The sequence below is a fragment of the Mustelus asterias genome, chromosome 11 (genome assembly GCF_964213995.1).
Source record: "Mustelus asterias chromosome 11, sMusAst1.hap1.1, whole genome shotgun sequence".
Classification (NCBI taxonomy): domain Eukaryota; kingdom Metazoa; phylum Chordata; class Chondrichthyes; order Carcharhiniformes; family Triakidae; genus Mustelus; species Mustelus asterias.
Window position 1 is genome coordinate 22,413,033 of NC_135811.1, and position 17,781 is coordinate 22,430,813.

Sequence of the window (17,781 nt, forward strand, 5' to 3'; positions counted from 1 at the left end):
GAGCAGGCTGTCAGTGCAGGAATCCCCTGTGGACGTCCCCTTCTCTAACAAGTATACCATTTTGGATACTGTTGCGGGGGATGGCCGATCAGAGGATAACAGCAGCAGAAGCCAAAGTGGTGGCACCATGGCTGGTTCTGTTGTTAAGCAGGGAGGAACAAAGAGCACTAGAGCAATAGTTATAGGGGACTCTATAGTTAGGGGTGCAGATAGGCACTGCTGTGGACGTGAACGAGACTCGAGGATGGTATGTTGCCTCCCTGGGGCCAGAGTCCAGGATGCCTCTGAATGGGTAGAAAGCATTCTGAAGTGGTACATATTGGTATTAACGACATAGGGAGAAAGAGTGATGAGGTCCTGCAGCAGCAGTTTAGGGAGTTAGGTAGAAAGTTAAAAAGCAGGACCTCTGGGGTTGTAATCTCAGGATTATTCCCTGTGCCACGTACCAGTGAGGTTAGGAATAGGAAGATAGTGCAGCTCAACACATGGCTAAACAGCTGGTGTAGGAGGGAGGGTTTCAGATATCTGGACCATTGGGGTCTCTTCCGGGGCAGATGGCACCTGTACAAGAAGGACGGGTTGCATCTAAACTGAAGGGGCATAAATATTCTGGCCGGGAAGTTTGCTAGTGTCACACGGGAGGATATAAACTCGTTTGGCAGGGGGTGGGAACAAAAGCAAAGGTGAATTAACTGAAGGGGAACCAGAGAGTAGGGCCAGTAAGACTCAGAGAAACAGCAGGCAGGATGTGGTTACTAATCAAAGAGGGTCTGGTGGACTGAAGTGCATTTGTTTCAAAGCAAGAAGTGTAACAGGTAAGGCAGATGAATTTAGAGCTTGGATTAGGACTTGGAATTATGATGTTATTGCTATTACAAAAATTTGGTTAAGGGAAGGACAGGATTGGCAGCTTAACATTCCAGGATACAGATGTTTCAGGCGGGATAGAGAGGGATTAAAAGGGGTGGGGGAGTTTTGCACTACCAGTGAAGGAGAATAAGACCATAAGACCATAAGACATAGAAGCAGAATTAGGCCATTCAGCCCATCAAGTCTGCTCTGCCATTCAATCATGGCTGATATTTTTCTCATCCCCATTCTCCTGCCTTTTCCCCATGACCCCTGATCCTCTTATTAATCAAGAACCTGTCTATCTCTGTCTTAAAGACACTCAATGACCTGGCCTCCACAGCATTCTGCGGCAAAGAGTTCCACAGATTCACCACTCTCTGGCTGAAGAAATTCCTCCTCATCTCTGTTTTAAAGGATTGTCCCTTTAGCCTGAGGTTGTGTCCTCTGGTTCTAGATTTTCCCACCAGTGGAAATGTCCTCTCCACGTCCATTCTATCCAGGCCTCGCAGTATCCTGTAAGTTCCAATAAGATCCCCCCTTATCCTTCTAAACGCCAACGAGTACAGACCCAGAGTCCTCAATCGTTCCTCATACGACAAGTTCTTCATTCCAGGGATCATTCTTGTGAACCTCCGCTGGATCTTTTCCAAGGCCAGTACATCCTTCCTTAGATATGAGGCCCAAAACTGCTCACATTATTCCAAATGGGGTCTGACCAGAGCCTTATACAGCCTCAGAAGTACATCCCTGCTCTTGTATTCTAGCCCTCTGAACATGAATGCTAACATTGCATTTGCCTTCCTAACTGCCCACTGAACCTGCACGTTTACCTTAACAGAATCTTGAACAATGACTCCCAAGTCCCTTTGTGTTTCTGATTTACTAAACATCTCCCATTTAGAAAATAGTCTATATCTCCATTCTTCCTTCCAAAGTGCATAACCTCACACTTTTCCACATTGTATTCCATCTGCCACTTATTTGCCCACTCTCCTAACCTGTCCAAGTCCTTCTGCAGCCTCCGGCTTCCTCAATACTATCTGTCCCTCTACATATCTTTGTATCATATGCAAACTTAGCAACAGCGCCTTCAGTTCCTTCCTCCAAATTGTTAATGTATATTGTGAGAAGTTGTGGTCCCAGCACCCGACCTCTGAGGCACACCACTGATCACTGGCTGCCATCCTGAAAAAGACCCCTTTACCCATTCTCTGTCTTCTGCCAGTCAGCCAATCCTCTATCCATTTACCCAGTAAATGGCAGAACACTTAAGAGTATTGATAGGCAGAGGGATCTGGATGTACAATGGCAACGCAGGTGGAGAAGGTAGTCAAGAAGGCATACAGCATGCTTGCCTTCATCGGCCAGGGCATTGAGTTTAAAAATTGGCAAGACATGTTGCAGCTTTATAGAACCTTAGTGAGGCCACACTTATAATATAGTGTTCAATTGCAGGACAATGTTACATATTGGAACACCAGCACATGGTAATGAAGAATGGAGAAGATTCATTTTGATCTAAAGTTAATGTCAGCTGCCCCCCACACCCACAGGGACAGAAAGAAAAACAAATTTGTTCAGTCTTGATTTATTTTTCTTCTAGAAAGTGCAGCCATTATATAAAGAAAGAACTTGCATTTACATAACACTTTTCATTGTTGCAGGATGTCCCAAAGCGCTTTATAGCCAATGAGGACATTTTAAATTTAGTCACTATTGTAAGGGAAGGCAATGGCCTAGTGGTATTATCGCTAGACTATGAACCCAAAAACTCAACTGAAGTTCTGGGGACCCGGGTTCGAATCCCGGGCAGATTGTGGAATTTGGTGCATTGACCCGAACAGGCGCCTGACTGTGGCAACTAGGGGAATTGTACAGTAACTTCATTGCAGTGTTAATGTAAGCCTTACTTGTGACTAATAAATTTTTTAAAAAGAGAAAAAAATGTACCTTCAATGCAGCCAGTCTCATCTCTTTGGGCATTGTCAAGGTCTGATATCACTGTCAGAAATGATCCTAAATCGACTTCATATAACATACTGCTTTGCAAATGTGTTCACCTGTAGGTGTATAGGGATGCACAATTGTGGTTCCTCACCCCAGTTAAACTAAAGAGGTAACGCTGGCAGAGTAACATTGATATATATATATTTTTAAATCATCCAAAACAATGGGATTGCAATTCAAAATATATCAAAGTTTCAGATTGCTAGAAGTAAAATTGCAAGATTGCCTGCCCCACCTGTATAAAATCCTACTTGAGACATATAGATCTCTAACAATACGTCCCAACCTCATTACAGAGTGCACTCATGCGTACTCTACCAGAATGCATACTTTAAATATGCTTTCAATTTAACATTCTTCAATAAACAGAATGATAAATGTGGGTAAGAATTATTTTAACATTTTTTATCTTTTTAAATCGGTCTCTCTGGTGGTGATATCTGTAGTCTCTCTGATAGACTACAGATATCAAAACCCTGATTTAAAATCAGAACATAAAGGAGGTGTATGGAGTAGTGAATGGAAATCAGGCATTTGGGAAGCTCGTGTGATGGCATCACATGTGGTCTGGAGATGTTAAACCCCAGACTTCATTGCCGTGTGAATTCCTATCTGAACAGAGTGGAATCACCAGCTGGCCAGCAGCTGTGAGTGGAATATCAGTAAAGCTGCTGCTGGCAACCTGCAGGAATGGACTTCAGCAATAGGTAAAGAGGAGGGTCTGCAGGATTTGATTGGAGAATGTCAGGGAATGCCCAGTGCACGGAAGAATCAAGATTTCCTGGGTCCTGGGGGAGAAATTGTCCTCCTTCTGGCCCACAAAGAAATAATTAAAAATAAATTATATTTTTAACCTGGGCATTTTCTGGCCACACTCCTGTTTCTCATAAATGTCATCCTATGTGACTGTGACACTTCATCCTCACAACCTGTCTGCTCCCATTGAGATGATTGATTCTCTTCCTGCTTGTGCAACATTACTTTGGTGTCCTCCAAAGATCCATCCTTAACCTCTCCGGCTCCCCATTTCTCATCTACATGTTGTCCCTGGGTAACATCATCTGAAAGTACAGCATTCATTTTCACATGCCACCCAGCTCTGACTCGCCACTACCTCTCTTGATGCCTCCATTGTTGAAAATTATTAAATTGTTTATCTGCATTCTAGCACTAGATGAGCAGAAATTGCCCCAAACACAGAAGCTAGGTCACCTCATTATTACAGATTGTTTGCCCAATTACAGATTAGGCACCCAATTTTAAAACTCACATTTCCTGCAATGAGGTCCTGCTGATAGTGCGTGACCTAGCAAAATTTACTGATATGTATATCTATTCCTCTGCTGGTACAGTGGGATTTTTATCTGTCTTTTAGAACAGCCGGAGGGGCCTCAAATTCAGCTCTTCAAATGACCATACTTCAAAGCATCAAAGAGTGTAAGAAAATTTGACAAGAGTCCTTTACTGACCCTGCTGATTTTCCAGTTTCATCTATACTCAGACAATGCAATGTGCCTGGATATATACCCAGGATAGTCCCTCCCCACTGTCATGGAGAATATCGTGCGTTTACCAGTGTGTTTGTTTCTCTTTGTCCTGGGTCGAATAACAACTCTTTGTGTGCTTCATTCGAATTTTTATGTATTAATTGTACTCCAATCTGCGGAATGCACTGTAATATGCAATTATAAAACAAGATTAGAAATTATTAACTTCAAAATTCCACTATGTTGCTCATCTGAATTCCTGATATACCACAAACCAAACAGCATTCAGGAAGAAAATAAAATGGCCTCAGGGAAAGAAATCAAGCCAGTGTAGACACGTACCTGCCAACTAGTTCATTCCCATGATGTGGAAGCTTTTTAAGTACCTCTGTCTTGCAGCCGTAATCTTTCAAATTCTCTTTCAAATGGCCACTTGAGATTTTCCCTGAAAAATGTAATTGTTGAACACGGCTGCATAGAGTGACATCTCTGGACCTGGACCTAATTTTTGCCTTTAATTGCTCCCACAGGACTTAAGGAATCTGCCAAAAACAGATGGCATGCCGTACATCCGAAGAAAGCAAATTAAAGATAGGGAATACCTTCCAGAACCTCTGAGCCAAGGCTCAAAAGATGTCAGTACCATTTATCTTGCTTTCTTAGCAAGGAATGCTCCTGTTCCCCGCGTCTAATGGGAACCAACCTAACCAACATTTGCTGAAAAGAAGCTTTCCACTTTCTTTCTCATGCCAGGGAGTCCAAAGATGTGTGGGTTAGGTTCATTGGCCATGCTAAACTGCCCCTTAGTGTCATGGGACTAGCTAGGGTACATGCGTGGAGTTTTGGGGATAGGGCCTGGGTGGGATTATGGTCGGTGCAGACTCGATGGGCTGAATGGCCTCCTTCTGTACAGTAGGAATTCTATGATTCTATGAGAACAGCTTTAGCAATTCAACCCTCAACAAGCACTACTTAAATTCAGAAAGGTGACCAGTTGCTTCAAATGCGCATCTCCCCTCTTTATAGGCTCCTTTCTCATTCTTCATCCTATATAGTTGGGCACCATGAAACCTGGCAAACAACAAACCAAAATCATCAATTACCAGACGCCCAAACAAGGTCAGCTAAGGACACTCAGGGAGGGAACCTAGGAAGCACAGTCCTGCAAACCCCCCAAAAAACATAGCATATCTGGAATAAGGAACACATCCCTACAAGAGAGGCAGGAAACTGAGAACTGAAGGCCCAAGTCACCAGTACACTCCAAATAGCTGCACAAGCCTGTCAGCTGAAGTCAGGCGATGGAAACAGAACTTTCTCATGGTTTTCCAATCCATGTGCTTGGAAAATGAGAGCCCCCACAGTGCAAATTCCTGAGCAGAACCGAAGATAAAAAAATTGGAGATGAACATCCTGGAAATGATGACAAGTTACAACTGTGCAAGTCGTATCTGAACTGGGAAACGGGCAGAAATATAGACAGCTACGAGAACAGCATTATCTCTGCATCTTCCGTATTCTCAAAGGCCTGGAAAGAGATTGATGCATTATCTTCATTCAGAAGGCCCCTGGATCTTTCTCAAACTGGAATGAGAGGAGCAGGCGAGAGGAGCAGCCCCAAGTTAGACATCACAGGTTGATTAGCTGGTGAATATTTTTCTCACCTACGTTTCAAAACTTGGATAATTTTAGTAATTGGAAGATTTTGTGAGTAGTAGCGGATTTACCAATAGCAACAAAGCTTATCAATTTGGCTAGTGAGTATTTTCCATTTATATTAGCTCGGGAATTTCAGTCGGGGTGAGTCGGACATTTATTGATGTAATAAGAATATAAGCACAGACAAGAGCAGAGATATTAATTTAAATGAGTCAGTAAAATAATTAATCATGAGAAAAGTGGCAGGATAGGCGATGGGTGGTGGCTGCTGCAGAATGCAGGAGCTCACAGGCATCAGCATTATCCAAGGCAAACATATCTGCAGTAAGGGGCAGCACGGTGGCACAGTGGTTAGCACTGCTGCCTCACAATGCCAGGGACCTGGGTTCAATTCCAGCCTCGGGTGACTGTGTGTGTGTGTGTGTGTGTGAAGTTTGTACATTCTCCCCGTGTCTGCATGGGTTTCCTCCGGGTGCTCTGGTTTCCTCCCACAGTCCAAAGGTGTGCAGGTTAGGTTGATTGGGCATGATACATTGCCCCTTAATGTCAGGGGGATTAGGAGGGTAAATATGTGGGGTTACGGGGATAGGACAGGACCTGGATGGGATTGTTGTCAGTGCAGGCTCAATGGGCCAAATGGCCTCCTTCTGCACTGTAGACTCGAAGTGTCTGTGGCTGGAGGAATTCCAGCTTAGGGTTCCTGAGTTAAAGGCCAAGCTGTAGACACTTCAATGCATCAGAGAGGGTGACACTTTGTTTCAGGAGGCAGTCACTCCCATCAGAATTGTCTCGTTTGGCCCATGGCCAGGAACAGGTGGGTGTGACTGCAAATGAGGCAGGTAAAGGGGTTGAGAAGGAAAAAGTGGAGGAGCCTCAGCCTTTGCAATTGTCCTAAAGGTTTGAGGTTCTTGCAGCCTGTAAGGGTCTGCAGGATGGATGAGGGCACTGACTATGGTACAGAAAGTGAAGATGCCGGTGTTGGACTGGAGTGGACAAGATGAGAGGTCACATGACACCAGGCTATAGTCCAACAGGTTTATTTGAAATTACAAGCTTTTGGAGCGCTGCTCCTTTGTCAGGTGAAGTCTGGTGTCATGTGACCGACCTCTCGTATGGTTCGGGAAGTCATTGAAGAGAGGGCAGCTAATATGATCGTTGTGATAATCAGGGGCAGTGTAGCCAGGGGGAAAGACACAGCTCCCTGTAGCCAGGAGCAAGAAGGTTGTAATAAAAACAGAAAATACTGAGAACTTAGCATGTCTGGCAGAATCTGTGGAGAGAGAGAGACACAGTTAACATTTCAAGTTCAAATGACTTTTCTACAGAACTGAAGAGGGATAGAAATATGATTAAGGGGAGGGGAGAGGAGTAGAATGGAAAGTCAGTGATAGGTTGGAGCTCAGGAGAGATTGACAAATATGTAATGGCCATAAGACAAAGGGGTTGTTAATGGCGTCCTTAGGGACTGAAGAGTGTTAATGGTGGCAAAGGTAGGACAGCAGAGTGTGTTTATAGGAGAACTGAGGTCAGTGCTTAGTGGCAGCAAAACTGAACAGCAAGGGACAGTGGACATGTGGGAGAGGGGTGGAGTTGTACTGGGACAGGGGAACCAAAAAATCAGAAAACAAAAGGGAGGGGGTCACAATGGAGGGGAAAGCTCACAGTCTAAAGTTGTTGAACGCAATGTTGAGTCCAGAAGACTGTAAAATGCCTAATCAGAAGATGAGGTGTTGTTCTTTCAGTTTGTGCTGGGCATCACTGGAGCAGGCTAAAGATGGACATGTGGACATGAGAGTAAGATGCTGAGTTGAAATGGCAAATGACAGGAAGATTGGGGTCACGCCTGCAGACTTAACAAAGATGTTCCACAACACGGTAACCCAGTCTAAAGGAGACTGAATTGGGAGCAATGAACACAGTAGGAGGAGGAGGAGGTACAAGCGAAATGCTACATCACCTGAAAGGAGTGTTTGGACCCTTGGAAAGTGAGGAGGGAGGAGGTAAAGGGACAGGTGTTGCAAGGGAAGGTGCCATGGGAAGGGAATTAAGTGTTGGAGGCGATGGAGGAGTGGGTTAGGGTGTCACTGAGAGAATGATCCAGATGGCTGCGTTGCTTGCTCGATGCCAGGGTTCAGGACATTTGCTCTGAGCTGAAGAGAAGGCTCTAAACCAAGTAGTGAGGGCGAGCGAACATGTGAGGGAAGCTGCAACAAATGAGAGAAAAGACAGGGCAAGAGAGCCAGGTAACATGAAGTGGGATGATTATTAGAGTATAGCAGGAAGGGATAGAGCATAAAAACTTAAGAGTGCAGCAGCAGATAAGGCTCTAGGTTGCAAAAATAATAAAGAGAGAGAATTAAAATTATTCTATCAAAATAGAAGTAAACAGATATGATCTAATTGCTATTACGGAGACATAAAACGTAGAAAATAGGATCAGGAGTAGACCATTCAACCTGCTCCATTCTTTATGATCATGGTTGATCATCCAACTCAATAGCCCAATCCCACATTCCCCCCATATAATATACTTTGATCCCATTTGCTCCAAGAGCATTATCATTTAACTCCTTCTTAATAATATACAATGATTTAGTCTAAACTACTTTGTGTGTCAGCAAATTCCACTGGCTTACTACTCTCTGGGTGAAGAAATTTCTCCTTACCTCTGTCCTAAAAGGTTTACCCTGTATCCTTAGACTATGATCCATGGTTCTGGACACTCCCAGCATTGGGAACATCCTTCCTGCATCTACCCTGTCTAGTCCTGTTTAAATTTCAGAGGATTCAATAAGATCCCCCTCATTCTTCTAAACGCCAGCGAATATAATCCTCACCAACTCAATCTCTCCTCATTTGTCAGTCCCAGGATTCAGTCTGGTGAACCATATCTGCGTTCCCTCCATATCAAAAACATCCTTCCTCAGATAAGGAGACCAACGCTGCACACAATATTCCATGACTTTATGGTGACTAAAGCTGGGAATTGGATATTCAAGGCTATTCAATATTTAAGGAAGGACAGGGAAAATGGAAAAGGAGGTGGGGTATCCCTGTTCAGAAAACATGAATTCAGGATGTTAGTGAGTGAGGGAGGATCTTAGATCGGAAGGTCAAGACATATAATCAGCTTGGATGGAGCTAAGATATGGCAAGGGGCAGCAAACACTGATAGTTGTTGTTTATAAACCACCAGACAGTAACGACAGTGTAGGGCATGGTATAAATAAGAAATTAGAGATGCTTGCAACAAGGGTGGTCCAGTAACCATGGGGACTTCAACCTACAGAGAGACTGGGCAAACCGAATGATAGCACAAATGCTGTGGAGGGTGAATTCCTTGAATGTATACGAGATGGCTTTCTAGAACAGAATGTTCAGGAACCAACAAGAGAATGGCCTATTTTACATCCAAAATTGTGCAAGGAGAAATGCTGAATAATAAGTTTGTAAAGAAGCCTTTAGGAGAAGAGTGACCATGTATGATAGAATTTTACATAAAGTTTGAAAGTGATTTAGTTCAATCCAAAATTAGGGTCTTTAATCTTAACAAAAGGGAAATCACCAAGGGTTTGAGGAGCAAGTTGGCTGCAGTAGATTGGGAAATTACATTTGAAGTATGACGGTAGAATTTAAAGAATTAATACCGAGTGTACAACAAATTAACAAGCCTCTGAGGCACAAAAACCCAAAAGAAAAAGCGACGCAACCCTGTCCAACAAGAGAAGTTAAGGATCGTATTAGATCAGAGGAAGAGGCCTACCAAGTTATCACAGAAGGAAGTAAGCCTGAGGATTGGGAGCATTTCAGAATTAGCAAAGATAAAAGAAGAGAAAATAGAATATGAAAGTAAATTAGTGAGAAACATAAAAATGGACTCTATAAGCTTCTATAGGTATGCAAAAAGGAAAAGATTAGCAAAGGCAAATGTGGGCCAGTTACAGGAAGAGACAGGAGAATTTAGAATGGCGAATGAGGAAATGGCAAGGAAACTAAACAAATACTTTGGGCAGAATTCTCCATTTTGTTGTCTAAGTGTGGTGTGGGGCACTTCTGGCAGCACTATTCTCGCTGGCCGGAATGGTGTGAACTCTCACCCATTTCCGTGCTTGAAGTCTTATTAATTGTGGACGAGTATCTCTCTGAATTGCCTGGTGGATTGGGAGTGGATTTGCCTGCTCACTATCAGCTGCAGGTTTGAAGGTCCCAACACCATATTTAAACACCAGTCCAACACATTCATATCACCTTCTCCAGCCTACCTGTCTTCACCAGACTGTCCATAATGTCTGGAAGCCAGAAGCAAAAAATCTGTCTTCCTCAAGAAGACTTCCTCAAGAAGACTGCTTCAGCCACCAGACCCTCCACGCCTTGATCAGTGGAGTCTGGGTGCAGAGACATGAACTTTATCCACAGGATGGCTGCAGGTAGCACCCGAGTGTTACCTTTCTGGCCTGGGAGGCCATTGCCCAGGAGGTCAGCACAGCTGGCAACTGTGCCCCAAGCCCAATACAGTGCAGGAATCAGATGAATAATCTCAGAATCTTAGAAGTCTTAGAAGTCTTAGAATCCCTACAGCACAGAGAAAGGCCATTCGGCCCATCGAGTCTGCACCGACCACAATCCCACCCAGGCCCTACCCCCATATCCACCCACTAATCCCTCTAGCCTACGCATCCCAGGACACTAAGGGCAATTTTAGCATGGCCAATCAACCTAACCCGCACATCTTTGGACTGTAGGAGGAAACCGGAGCACCCGGAGGAAACCCACGCAGACACGAAGAGAATGTGCAAACTCCACACAGACAGTGAGCCAAGCCGGGAATCGAACCCAGGTCCCTGGAGCTGTGAAGCAGCAGTGCTAACCACTGTGCTACCGTGCCGCCTCAGCTGCTCTGCCAGGATAAGTCCCAAGATGTTGTCTTTCAAATGGGACTGGTAGTCATTTTATTCTTCCATTGGATGTGAGTGGCATTTATTGCCCATCCCTAATTGCCCCTTAAGCTGAGTGTCTCAGTTGGCCCGGGCCGGGGGGGGGGGGGTGGTGGGGGGAACAAGAGTCACATATAGGCCGGACCGGTTAAGGACGGTAGATTTCCTTCCCTCAAGGACATTGATGATTTATTGAGACTAGCTTCATAATTCTGTGGTGAACCATCGTTGGTTCCCACTGGATAGTACTGAGCCAGGGTCTGGCCAGTACTACAAGTATGTACATATGTTGCTGTTGGGTTAGGGATGGGTTGTGCTACTTGTTGCTGTTGGGGTTAGGGTGGGGTTGTTACACGTTTGTACTGTAGTGTTGTGGTACATCCCAGTCGGGCTCCGCCTCCTGGGAGAGGTATAAAGGTCCCTGCTCTGGCTGGGACCCCTCAGTCTGGGATCGTGTATATAATTGTTAGCTGCTTCGTTACAGCAAATAAAAGCCTTTATTTCCTGAGCATCAAGCCTCGTGTATGATAACGCGCATCAAATTCCTAATTGAATTTAAATTCCACCAGCTGCCACAATGAGATTTGAGTCCGCCAAGAACATCAACCTGGGCCCCTGGATTACTAGTCCAGCGACATTAGCCACAGTAAATGTGGGGTTACGAGTAAAATGCTCGATTAGTGTCGATGGGCCAAACCTGGCCTGAGGATTCTACGATTACAATGCCCCACTTTCCCATAACAGAACAAGCAAGGTTCAAAAGAACCTTGACTGCCTGAGGGAAAACAGCTGGGGTTACTGTCCAAACGCATGCTAAGCCTGACTTACCCAAGCAATGATGGAATAATTGCAAGGGATGCCAAGATCTGGCTCTGCCGGGGTACAAGTACACATGCTAGTACCAGGACCAAAATCATTGCCAACCTCAACAGGGCAAAAAGCAGGGCTGGGGGATACAAGGCCAATTCAAACCGCCAAGACACCCACCTGGTTTTGCGGTCAAGGATCGCAATCAGCGACATCTGTCCTTGAGGGAGATGAGAGAATCAGGACAGGAGTTTTTCCAGAAACTGCTCCCCCCACCTCCCCGCTAATGCGGCACGGTGGCACATTTCTGCCTCACAGCACCAGGGTCCTGGGCTCAATCCCGGCTTGGGTCACAGTCTGTGTCGAGTTTGCACATTCTCCCCATATCTGCATGGGTTTCCTCCAGGTGCTCCGATTTCCTCCCACAGTCCAAAAATGTGCAGGTTAGGTGGATTGGCCATGCTGAATTGCCCCTTAGTGTCAGGGGGACTAGGTAGGGTAAATGCACAGGGTTATGGGGATAAGGCCTGGGTGGGATTGTGGTCGGTGCAGACTCAATCGGCCAAATGGCCTTCTGCGCTGTAGGGTTCTATAAATCCTCTCTCAGCTCTCTCCATTATCAAATTCTCATCATGGCATCATGTACTAAAACAGCTACTCTCTTCCATCTCACACTTCACAAAGCAACTCTCTTTCCCTGACAGACACTTTCACATCACTACCATCCCATCTATCATCTTGCTCACACTCCATCCTCTGGCCCTTCTGGGGAGGGTTCACCACACACAGTGAATGTGCAGTTAACCCAATATCTACTCCATCCCCTCTAAGCACACACCTTTTTTGCGTCTTCATACAGGCCAAGCTGGTGCACAACAAACAAGAGACAGCCCAGACTCGGGCGGGGTGGGGGGGGGGGAGGGGGGGGTCGGATGGCTGAGATACTCACATTGATCGAATTCAAGGAGGCTGCTGCCAACCTTGGCTGGGGCAGCAGGGGTCGCTCCTGTGGGGAAAGGGGAATTTGGCCTCTCCCAACAACCTAGTACGAATCTCAGCTGCATCACTTCCTCAAATCCCAACAATCGCAGTGAGTCAGATGTAATTTGATACAGCTTAAACTCATCCACTAAAACTCATTTTTGCAGGCACCAGCAGACGTTCAGGCAGCTGAGCAGCAGCACAAGCCCCCAAAGCATGTCTGAGGATGAAGAACTATCACAGCACCCACCCGGAACCTCTACCAGCGCAGAGACATCTCGGTGGGACACATCTCTAGATTAGACTTGGGGTCACTTTCTGGAGAATACCTCACTGACACTCAGTCCCCAGTGCCTGTGCCCACACCCACTCCAGCAGCGAGGCTGCCAAGGGCACTTCTTCCCGTCAGCAAGAGAGCTCATTGTTCCACAGGACCAGGCTGAGGAGAAGGCAGTTGGTTTGTTCACTACATTTATTTATTTATTTTAAGTTAAATTTGTGTAAACAAATCGGAGGTTTTTTTTTCAAAACAGGAAGTGGGCCCAGCAGGAGTCTGGGAAGGTTTTGGAGGGTTTAAAAGTAGGCCGCACTTTTGAGCGGGCAGCGTCGTTAGCGGGCAGCAGAGTGAGCAGGAGGCAGAGTGAAAGCTGTAGGGCTTTGGCTCACAGGGCTTGGGCAGAAAGGGCGAGCAGGGGTGAGTTAATTCATTTTTTGCTGTTTCTACCTGGTACTGGCAAGGTATCTAGAGAGGATAGGTGTGAAGGCAGTGCAATGTTCCTCTTGCACTATGTTCGAGGTGAGGGACGACGTCAGTGTCCCTGCTGATTATACCTGTGAGAAGTGCATCCATCTGCAGCTCCTCCAAAACCGTGTAAGGGAACTGGAGCTGGAGTTGGAGGAACTTAGGATCATTAGGGATGCAGAGATGGCCATAGACAGAAGCTTCAGGGATACAGTTACTCCGCGGAATGAAAATAGATGGGTGACGGTGAGAGGGGCTGGGAAGAAGCAGTCGGTGCAGGGATCCCCTGTGGTCGTTCCCCTTAGCAATAAGTATTCCGCTTTGGATACGGTTGAGGGGGACGACATACCAGTGGTGAGCCGCAGTGAGAGGATCTCCGGCACTGAGTCCGTCCCTGTGGCTCAGGAGGGTAAGGAGGAGAGCGGGAGGGCAATAGTTATTGGGGACTCATTAGTTAGAGGGATAGATAGGAGGTTCTGTGGCAGCAAAAGAGACTCGAGGATGGTTTGTTGCCTACCGGATGCCAGGGTCCGTGACGTCTCGGACCGTGTTTTCCGGATTCTTAAGGGGGAGGGGAAACAGTCACAAGTCGTGGTACACATTGGTACCAACGACATAGGTAAGAGAAGGGACGGGGATTTAAAACAGGAATTTCGGGAGCTGGGCTGGAAGCTGAGAGCAAAGACAAAACATGTGGTCATCTCTGGTACGCTACCGGTGCCACGCGATAGCGAGTTGAGGAACAGGGAGAGAGTGCACTTAAACATGTGGTTGCAGGGATGGTGCAGGAGGGAGGGTTTCAGATACGTGGATAATTGGAACACGTTCTGGGGAAGGTGGGACCTCTACAAACAGGACGGGGTGCACCTGAACCAGAGGGGCACCAATATCCTGGGAGGGAAATTTGCTACGGCTCTTCAGGGGGATTTAAACTAATTTGTCAGGGGAGTGGGAAAAGGAGTCGTAGTCCGGAAGTCAGTGTTGAGGGTGGTGAGATATTGGGGAAGGTATCAAGGTCAAGGGTGGGTACCGGTAGACAGGAAGATGGGTTGAAGTGTGTCTACTTCAATGCAAGGAGCATCCGGAACAAGGTAGATGAACTTGGGGCGTGGATTGCTACTTGGGACTACGATGTTGTGGCCATTACGGAGACGTGGGTAGAACAAGGACAGGAATGGTTGTTGGACGTTCCGGGGTATAGATGTTTCAGTAAGTGTAGGGAAGCTGGTAAAAGAGGTGGAGGAGTAGCATTGTTAATCAAGGATAGTTTAACGGCTGCGGAAAAGCACTTTGAGGGGGATATGCACACTGAGGTAATATGGGCTGCAGTTAGAAACAGGAAAGGAGCGGTCACGTTGTTAGGAGTTTACTCTAGGCCCCCAAATAGTAATAGAGATGTGGAGGAAGAAATTGCTAAGCAGATTATGGATACGTGTGGGGGTCACAGGGTAGTTGTCATGGGGGACTTTAACTTTCCAAATATTGATTGGAACCTTTGTAGGTCGAATAGTTTGGATGGGGCACTTTTTGTGCAGTGTGTGCAGGAGGGTTTCCTGACACAATATGTGGATAGGCCGACAAGGGGTGAGGCCACATTGGATTTGGTACTGGGAAATGAACCGGGCCAAGTGTTAAATTTGGTTGTGGGAGAGAACTTTGGAGATAGTGACCACAATTCGGTGTCTTTTGTTATTGCAATGGAGAGGGATAGGGCTGGACGGCAGGGCAAGGCTTACAATTGGGGGAGAGGTAATTATGATGCGATTAGGCAAGAATTAGGGGGCAAAAGATGGGAACAGAAACTGTCAGGGAAAGGCACTGATGAAAAGTGGAACTTTTTCAAGGAACAAATACTGGGTGTCCTTGATAGGTATGTCCCTGTCAGGCAGGGAGGAAATGGCCGAGTGAGGGAACCGTGGTTCACAAAAGAGGTGGAATGTCTTGTGAAAAGGAAGAGGGAAGCTTATGTAGGGATGAGGAAACAAGGTTCAGATGGCTCGATTGAGGGTTACAAGTTAGCAAGGAATGAGCTGAAAAAGGGGCTGAGGAGAGCTAGGAGGGGACATGAGAAGTCCTTGGCGGGTCGGATCAAGGAAAATCCCAAGGCTTTTTACTCTTATGTGAGGAATAAAAGAATGACCAGGGTGAGGTTAGGACCGGTCAAGGACAGTGGTGGGAACTTGTGTATGGAATCAGTAGAGATAGGCGAGGTGATGAATGAATACTTTTCTTCAGTGTTCACCAAGGAGAGGGGCCATGTTTTTGAGGAAGAGAAGGTGTTACAGGCTAATAGGCTGGAGGAAATAGATGTTCGGAGGGAGGATGTATTGGCAGTTTTGAATAAACTGAAGGTCGATAAGTCCCCTGGGCCTGATGAAATGTATCCTAGGATTCTTTGGGAGGCGAGGGATGAGATTGCAGAGCCTTTGGCTTTCATCTTTGGGTCCTCACTGTCCACGGGGATGGTGCCAGAGGACTGGAGAGTGGCAAATGTTGTTCCTCTGTTTAAGAAAGGGAATAGAAACGACCCTGGTAATTATAGACCGGTTAGTCTGACTTCGGTGGTTGGTAAATTGATGGAAAAGGTCCTTAGGGATGGGATTTACGACCATTTAGAAAGATGCGGATTAATCCGGGATAGTCAGCACGGATTTGTGAAGGGCAAATCGTGCCTCACAAATTTGATAGAATTTTTTGAGGAGGTAACTAGGTGTGTTAATGAAGGTAGGGCGGTTGATGTCATATACATGGATTTTAGTAAGGCGTTTGATAAGGTCCCCCATGGTCGGCTTATGATGAAAGTAAGGAGGTGTGGGATAGAGGGAAAGTTGGCCGATTGGATAGGTAACTGGCTATCTGATCGAAGACAGAGGGTGGTGGTGGATGGAAAATTTTCGGACTGGAGGCAGGTTGCTAGCGGAGTACCGCAGGGATCGGTGCTTGGTCCTCTGCTCTTTGTGATTTTTATTAATGACTTAGAGGAGGGGGCTGAAGGGTGGATCAGTAAATTTGCTGATGACACCAAGATTGGTGGAGTAGTGGATGAGGTGGAGGGGTGTTGTAGGCTGCAAAGAGACATAGATAGGATGCAAAGCTGGGCTGAAAAATGGCAAATGGAGTTTAACCCTGATAAATGTGAGGTGATTCATTTTGGTAGGACAAATTTAAATGTGGATTACAGGGTCAAAGGTAGGGTTCTGAAGACTGTGGAGGAACAGAGAGATCTTGGGGTCCATATCCACAGATCTCTAAAGGTTGCCACTCAAGTGGATAGAGCTGTGAAGAAGGCATATAGTGTGTTAGCTTTTATGAACAGGGGGTTGGAGTTTAAGAGCCGTGGGGTTATGCTGCAACTGTACAGGACCTTGGTGAGACCGCATTTGGAATATTGCGTGCAGTTCTGGTCACCTCACTATAAGAAGGATGTGGAAGCGCTGGAAAGAGTGCAGAGGAGATTTACCAGGATGCTGCCTGGTTTGGAGTGTCGGTCTTATGAGGAAAGGTTGAGGGAGCTAGGGCTGTTCTCTCTGGAGCGGAGGAGATTGAGGGGAGACTTAATAGAGGTTTATAAAATGATGAAGGGGATAGATCGAGTGAACGTTGAAAGACTATTTCCTCGGGTGGATGGAGCTATTACAAGGGGGCATAACTATAGGGTTCATGGTGGGAGATATAGGAAGGATATCAGAGGTAGGTTCTTCACGCAGAGAGTGGTTGGGGTGTGGAATGGACTGCCTGCAGTGATAGTGGAGTCAGACACTTTAGGAACATTTAAGCGGTTATTGGATAGGCACATGGAGCACACCAGGATGGTAGGGAGTGGGATAGCTTGATCTTGGTTTCAGATGAAGGTCGGCACAACATCGTGGGCCGAAGGGCCTGTTCTGTGCTGTACTGTTCTATGTTCTATGTTCTATCAGGCCGCAGCCCACCAGGCCTCAGAGGACATCTGTTGAGATCACTATAGGCACCAGGACCTAGCAGTCAGTAGGCTGCCTTCGCCCCTACTGCAGATGTCGAGGCTCCATCAAGGGAGAATGGCAGAGTTAGGAAAGTTAAAGCATTTTGATGTCACTCCTGGTTCAAGGGTACGTTATCGCTGTAAATATATTGTATTTATTGAAACTCATTGGATAGTTATGTGAATGTTCTGGTCAACTGAAGGCATTGTGATTTTGTACATTGGAATCCTCTTATCTCAAGGTTTAGCCATCCTCTCACTCAGTGACAATGTCCCAACTTAACACATGATGTCAACCTCAGTGCAACTAGTCTCTGAACCCTCGAGTGTTGTCAGGGTAATGCATTTAAA

At 46.1% G+C, this 17,781-nt stretch overlaps 1 pseudogene; it reads right to left on the bottom strand.

Moving 5' to 3' along the window:
- The window catches only part of LOC144500855 (programmed cell death protein 2-like), a 39,809-nt pseudogene extending 35,870 nt beyond the window's left edge, over positions 1-3,939 (bottom strand).
- Between the last annotated feature and the right edge of the window lie 13,842 nt (positions 3,940-17,781).